The sequence below is a fragment of the Bidens hawaiensis genome, unplaced genomic scaffold (assembly GCF_021521415.1).
Source record: "Bidens hawaiensis isolate Kalapana, Puna unplaced genomic scaffold, B.hawaiensis_p1.1 tig00060125_1, whole genome shotgun sequence".
Lineage (NCBI taxonomy): Eukaryota > Viridiplantae > Streptophyta > Magnoliopsida > Asterales > Asteraceae > Bidens > Bidens hawaiensis.
In genome coordinates this window covers 41381-49585 of record NW_027500837.1, presented here as the reverse complement: position 1 = coordinate 49585, position 8205 = coordinate 41381, and the positions used below count along the sequence as shown (strand labels likewise).

General features: G+C 34.3%; 1 pseudogene; it reads right to left on the bottom strand.

The window, feature by feature from the left end:
* Nucleotides 1-1714: 1714 nt before the first annotated feature.
* LOC143602930 (uncharacterized) lies at nucleotides 1715-5813 on the bottom strand (annotated as a pseudogene).
* Nucleotides 5814-8205: the final 2392 nt, after the last annotated feature.

Sequence of the window (8205 nt, the reverse complement as noted above, 5' to 3'; positions counted from 1 at the left end):
TATTTTAATTATTAAGCATTTATTAAGTTTCTATATAAAACATTCAACCTAAAATTACAAATTAAAATGTCAAATAATATACCAAACATTCGAACATTCAAATTTAAGTGTTTATATTCTATCTTTTAGCCATAGTTACTAACATAACTTCAATCTTTGTCATCCTATTGTGCATAACATCTTTCTCCGCCTTAGCTTTTGTCCTTTTCAGTCGCAACTCCTCAAAAATTCCATTTTAACGTTGTTTCTATTCTTTCTTTTTCCTTGACGAGTTCCTTGATAACCATGTTTACTTTTCAAACTACAAAACAACCAATTTATTTTCAATCTACAAAACAACCAATGTATAGAGGTCAAAGAAATCAAGAGTCAACTCAGCCGTTTTATTATATTCAAAGTACTCATTCAAATCATTAAGGGTGATCAAACGGGTCTTACCCATTAAAACCAACCCATACCCAATTAATGGAAAAAATTAGACCCGCTGACCAACCATAATGCTTATAAATGGTTCGGAATCTAGTTGATCTCTCGGATCATGGAACTGTTTGCTAGTATTGAACCTGATTTGTGCAACTAGCAAATCTTGCTTGGAACCGACTTCTGCACTGCCCTTTGACTTATATGTAAAAGGCAAATTTCCTCAAAATTGTGTTCCAATTTTCAGTAAAGGATGTTAAACTTAAAAAACTGGATTGTATGCTATGATTTATGAAAACATCTCATTAAAATTATGTATTAAGACATGAAAACTGAGATAATTTAAATTAGTGTCATCGTTTATAATTGAGATAAGTATTATGTCTAAGAAGTTCATATTATAATTTTGAAAGCATCATTTCTTTTTCTTAAGTTATATTTTACCATGTATAATAAAACTTAAATTATAGTTAAATGCATCTTCAAATAAAACTTAAATCTATCATCATACTAAAACATAAAAAAACTATGACCACAGAAAAGTTGCATCACCAGATATTTATATATCTGCATAAGAAATTATTACCTCATGTTGAATTGCTGATGGTTGGATCAGTGATATAGTGTGCCGGTGCCCAAACGAAAACGGCTAACTCCAAATGGTACACTAATTGACAAACAATAGCAGCTAATATGAGAAGAATATTAAACAAAAAGGTAATAATAAACCGTCTCACTTATTCATGAAATTTAGGTAAAATTCACTTCTTCATGTAACCATGGGTGGATGTGGCAATAAACAAAATTTTCATATCAAATGAAGAATTTTCAGAATAAGATTACAAACCTTAAAATCCTGGTCTCTGATCGAGTGCAGTGTGAATCTACCTTTTGTCATAAGCAAGTCGGCAACTTATATTGGTCTTAGGAATGGAAACGTCTGATCCAAAAATAAAACAACACAATTCAAATCCAAAAATTAGATTATAAATAAGCATTTATCGTTTAGTAACAGCTGTGTAATACCAAAGTACATACAAACTTATGATTAGCCCAAATCAACTCAAAGTACAGGTAAACGCATTAAACAAACTCTCATGTATATTTTTTTTTGTCTAAACGACCGAAATCTTTATAACCAAAAACTAAACTTCTAGCAGAGAGCTAAAGCACAATATAAAAACTCTCTCTTTAGCTAGAAACTCAGTTTTTGTTTATTTGAAATCGCCACCAATAAAAAACATTACACTTACACGAAGAAACAATAACAATAAACGCAAAAATGGTAACTGAACTAACCCATGAATCCAGCAGAGTGAGTATTCTTAGTCGCCCTGGCCTTGTGATCAACAAGAACATGACGTTGCATCAAGACTAATTGCACCTCACAGTATGTCAAAGCATACTTCAACATATTCCTCAAGAAGAGGATCAATGACAAACATTCTCTGGATTTGTGAGCCAGATGATAGTTTAGGAGCCTGCAAAAATCTGATAAGGTCAAAACTATAACATAAAACAACTTCAAAAGGAAAGAAATAAGACGTAAAAAATAATTGACTTACAAAGAACCACCAAGTTTGTCATGCATCCAGTGGTTCGGGGCAATGAGCCTCTTCATGTGTTTCTTGAGTCCACGAGCCTTTAATAAGGTACAAATATTGTTAGCTATTCCAGTCAAGTCTTTAAGCAAAAGTTCATTGCTACATAACTTGAAAAATAAAGCCTCAAATTGCTTAACATAAAATTGAATATAGGTAGCTAAAGCACAATACAAAAGAGCAAAATAACTAAAAAAATCAAACATTTTGTTAACTTAAGTCCGACTTTTAATGAATCAAGCCACAATACTCTGTCCATGACAATCACTCTTTTTAACTAAACAACACAAAACATCCACTAAACTTGACACAATATACAAATGCTGTCAAAAAACACAAAACAAAAAAATGTTATCACATAAATAAACACATCAATCCAATTTCCGCTAGATTTTTAACAAATGTTGTCACACAAATACATACATACAGATGAACAAATTAACATAACAAAACATATAAATTTGTAAAAATAACCATAAACATCAAAATTACAACAAAAAATGTAGCATACTCAAATCAAATCACATACGCAACTCAACAATTAATATTTCCAAACATTGAACATAAACAAGACTTGATTAACCTCACATCATGAATAATCTAGAGTTTCAATGCAGCATATCTATAACAAACCTAAAATCGATACAGTTAATCAAATGAAACAGAAATTGTACCATAGCTGCGGTGTCTGGAAAGAGATCTAGAACACACCTTAGTTGACTTCCAAAGTATACATGTATCTATATCTTCCCTAATTTAACACTAAAAGTGATATAAATCAGCTATGCATACATTAGAAACACAGTCACATAGAGTTAACACACTTATGTATATATATTTCAACATCATCACTCCATCAATCTCCATTTACAATAATCACCTTCAGATATCTTAATTAACTATCATAATTTCAAACAACATTCTTAGAACTAGCATCAATTTTGGTATTAAAACAGATCTTAGTTGAATTCGACAGGCTACAATTATGTATAATTACCCTAATTTAAAAGTAAAACTGAACATATTTACCAAAATTAAACCAGCATGATACTATTTTGTTCTATACAACCGTTAGATTTAAAATAAGTGTGTGTGAGAGATAACGAAGGAGACCTGTACGAGCGCCACAAGTGCCGGCAGGCTGAGACGCGGCAGAGACAGAGACGACGGCGGCGGAGGAGGAGGCGGCGATTGCGGTGGTAGTCATCCGGTTTGAGGTTAGGGTTTGAGAGAAGTTGAGGGGACTGCGGAGTCTGGTGAAATTGGGAGAAGAATTGGGGAAATATTTACGAAGAAACGAAAATAACTTTTTATTTAAGTATTATTTTTTATATTCTTTTGCAACCGACTCGAACGGTGGCAAAGTTTGCAACCGACTTAAACACTTTGCCACCGATTTACGACTTTGTGTTTTATTTTCTATTCTATAATTTAATTTATTTAATATGTTTTAATAATTTTTGCGACCGTAAATAAAAGCAGTCGCAAATTTTGCGATTGTTTTCCGACCGAACATGGGGTCGTCATTAATTTTACGACCATTATGAATTCGGTAGCAAATCGGTTGCAAGTTTTGCCACCTTTTTTTCCGGTGGCAAATTTTGGTCGCAGTTGCCTATTTTTCTAGTAGTGAACTGTGAAATTCAAGCACTAAACAACCGTCTACTAGGAATCAAAACAACCATTTGTCTTGCAGGGCTTGCCTATAACGGCCAAAAGTACAAACGACTGTCAAGGATTTTCCTTGATGACCGTTTTGAGTTTTTTTTTGCAATTGTGAGATTAGACCTGCGTATGTAACACGCCCGAATTTCATCATTAGCAACGTTTTAACGAAATGTGAGATAAACGCATCTAGATACATATATACTTGAGTGACTTGTAAAGCAGTTTTGTAACTTTATGAGAAAGGTTGAATGGTTAGGTAACATTAGTATACAATATTCCAGTAAAATTAATGTACGACATATATGATCAATTCAACTTCGGGTCTACCTCACTGGCTCAATGAACAAAGACTGTCATTTTCTTTGATCACTCTCTTCTTTGATTTATATTGAAAAGACAACACTAAATAATGACTCACATTCCACCTGATAGATGAATGGACAAATTAACAAATGATCTATTTCGTGTAGATATAGCTAACAAACTACTAAAAAATTTGGAGCACACAACTACTTATTTGTATTTCATATTGCCATTTCTCACACCCTTGAAAAGTGAGCTGTAGAAATCGCTTGGCGTTGGAGTAGGGACTGACAATTAATCGGGATTAATCGGATTAGAATTTGTATGTAATATTTCAAATATACATATATGTGCCAAATCTTATATATAAATGTTTCAGTTTTGACCAATATTGACCAAATTACTATTAATCAGGGATTAGTCGGTGGGATACCGGCTAGGGGTTAATCGGGAATTAATCAACTCCTAAGTGAGAGTTTTACTACCATGGCCTTGAGTTATACTTAGCAATAAGTATAAACCGTACTCTTTATATACAGAATAGTTAATTTCATAGATAATCATCACATAATATTGCAACTCAGATTAAACTCAAATATAAATTAATCATTCATCATTTCACTAGCTTGCAAATCTTTGAAACATGATTGATCAAAACCCAAGTCAGATCTTGTAAATATTTTCCTGGTCAAAGAATGAATAAAACACAAGTTCTAGCAGTTGGATACTGGATCAAACTTATGTTGAAACCAAGATTTGTACAGATGCTAGTATTTTTTATCTTTGTTGTATAAATACACCACCCCAGCAGAAAGTACAATTACTGCTAGCAAAACTTCTGCAACTACTCGTAGTAGTGCTACTACTTTTGCTAATACCATGTAAACATTCAGATTAATAAACTTACTAACATAAAAAAAATACGAAATTACAATTCCACATTGTTCATACTTGAAAATAGCATAGGTTACATAAATATATAATACTAAAACCAGCCCTAGGGCAACAACAGGAGGATCAACTTAATAATATCTTGGTACAAGCGACAAACAAACGTAACCAGTAATATCCTGCTCATAGAAGGTTGACAATACCATAAACATCACAACTTAAAATCAAAGAAACTTAGATCAAGATTAACACCAAGATCCAAAATCTGATACTTGTGTGAATATATATATATATATATATATATATATAGATAATACTCTCTTTCTTTTGAAGTTCATATATGATCACCTGGTGGAACATTGAAAGCTTGGAATGGTGAAAAGTTTGGGGTGAACAACTGTTGATGTTCTTGTGTTGGACCTTTCTTTCGTTTCTTCTTCTCGTAGCTAATACCTCTTGCTTTTGATTGTAAGTCACGAACCTCGCGGAGGTAAAGCCTCACAGCACGAGTCCCAAAAGGGTTCGTCTCTGGAGGCCATCCGTTTTCCTCATAGGCCGCCCTGAGGCGGCATCCAGACTGCCCCAGGCTTGTCGAAGTGGACAAGGACAAGGGGCAGGCGGATTTGGATGCCCATAAAACGGGCATATCTATGTATGGACTTTAGTTTTTCCAAATTGGTCCAGATATCTAAGGAACTCAAGAACATGTGCGCCGCTGCACCGGGAGAGTGTGAGCGGCGGACGGTGGTTCTTGAGGTACTGGCTGAAAGTGTTCCAGTCTCGACGCTTTTGGTTTTCGTAGCGGCTTGGGGTGGAGGTAATGGAAGGTGAAGTGGAAGAAGAGACGGCTGCGCCGGTGACTAAACTGTTGATGGCATGATGAGTGTTTTGGGAGTTGTTACAGCTTTCCATTTCTGGGTAAAGATCCATATTTTCAAGAAAATGAATTTGATGTGATTTAGGGTTTTCCTTATTTGGGTTCTTGAGAGAAGATCTAGGACATGATGGTTGTCTTTCAGTTCTTTCTGGTCTTGTCTGTAACTTCTAGATTTCTTTCATGATCAACAACAATATATTAACACATAAAAAGAAAGAAACAGATGATCAGAAAGCAGACCTACATACACAAGCTGGTAGCTTTCTTTGGGAAAGAAAAGAAGAAGTAAATACAAGGAGTTTGAGTTGATGGTTAGATTGATGTTTCCATATATGTGATGAGAGAGAGATTGGTGAGAGAGTTAGGGTTAGGTGAAAGTGTGATGTTTGAGGAGAAATTATAGATTACAAGAAAATCTTGGGAAGATAGAAAAGGTTGGTGTGTGTTGTGTTGTGTTCTGTCATGTAAATGCTAATCCTTCAAATTGGGTTTCCTAAAATAGGGCAAGCAAACCCCTAACTCTGGTTGAGCTTAAAAATATAGTTTATTAAAGGGCTAGTAATAAATGTTAATTCTACTAGTTTATTAGAGTGTTCGTAATGGAGTCTAGGGTTGTTCACAAGTTGAATCATGCTTAGCCGTGGCAAGCTTGGGTTCGGCTTGGGTTAAACTGAGCTGGCTTGGCTCGACTTGGTTTTTGGTTTTTAAAACCAAGGTGAAAGATTTAGCTCGAGCTTTGCTTGGTTTTAAACCAAGTTGGTTCAACTCGAATTGATTTTTCCCATATTTAAAAAAAAAAGAAATTATTTGATATTAAATTTCAAAAAATACATATAAGTTCATAATGAGTTTGATCAACCGAATGCAAAATACATTTTTTTTTAACAGCGAATGCAAAATACATATCAAGTTCAATTGAATACAATATAATTAAGACCATTGGCATCTAAACCAACCCACAATAACAGTAATACAAGTTTTGAGAAATAAGAACGAACGTTTGTTTTTAGCATTCTGTATATAATAGGAATTGGGATTTGATTGGGGTTTAGGATTTATGAAGGATATATCTCCCCTCGTTTTTAACATTTATAATTATATATTGTATGTATATAATGATAAATTATAAAAATAGAATAAGTCGAGCTAAAATGAGTTTTCAAACCGAGTCAATCTTGCTTTATATCCAAGCTCAGCTGAGCTAGCTTGGCTCAGCTTCAAACTGAGGCATATCGAACGAGCTAGCTTCGAGCAAACTCTAAGCCTCGAGCTTTTTGAACAGCCCTATCCTTATTCCTTCCTCACACCCAAAATATAACAAAGATATGAGATATTTTCTTTTTCACTCATATGTCGGATTACTCATCCTCATAACTCATACTATAAGTTATGACAAACTAAAGTAAATCTTCATATTTGAGGGTTCACTATCCATTCATGTTCTATATTTTTATATAATTACGAGTGAATAAAGTAAATTATTTAATTGATTATAAGTATATATAGAGAATCAGATATAGAGTATTTTTAGAAAGTGAGTAAATTTTATAGGTATAAAATAAAGGCGTATTTTAGTAAAGTTATATTCACTATGTGTGCGCTCTACCTGAGTTAAGGTAAGATTTGCTCTCATGGTTCATTTCTAATATTTTACCTATAGGGCTTTGAAAATGTAGTCCAATTGATAAAATTTTCAAATTTATCATCGCAAAAATATGATAAAATTGTCCGTTTTTTAGTCACCCCAAGCCCCAAAATTTCAAAGGTTCTCGACAACAACCATGTGTTCATTTTAGGTATCCAAGAATTTGTTACAAAGTACAAACCTTGTCATGGATATTTCATAAGTTGAAAACGATTGGAAATGCTAAAGAAAGAATTCCAGATTGAGCGTAACCATTGGTTTACTGAAATGCTTGGCATTAGGGATAAATGAATTCCTAGGTATTTCAAGGATATAGCAATTTGCTGGTTAATGTAAGTGAAGAAACGTGGATCGGCTCACTGGTAGACGATCAACTTTCCTCGGGTATGAGTATGCTATTTCACCGATGGTTCTCCGGAGTATGAATTCTTCCACCTACAAAACGAGCAGCACCGTGAACTTACCCCTCAGAAAGGGACAGAGGGGTCCTCTTTGGGGTAACCCTCCGGTGTGAGAATAAGAGATTGTAGGAGAAGATAATAATAATCTGAGAGTGAGTAAGGATTTAGAATGTATTTTCTTGCTTACCTCCCCTTGTGGAGGTGGTGTGGTATTTATAGTGTTAGGGTTTCCAATGATTGGGCTCAGACCCAATTAGGGCCTTTTTGGCCTCCTCCTATTGCTTCGCGCCACGTGTCCTTAGGACACCTGGTGCTTTTTCATTGATTATTCTCTGACCAAGGTATTTCACCTGACCCATGTGCAATCACGTGGTAGCACATGGGTTTTGCTGAGTTGTC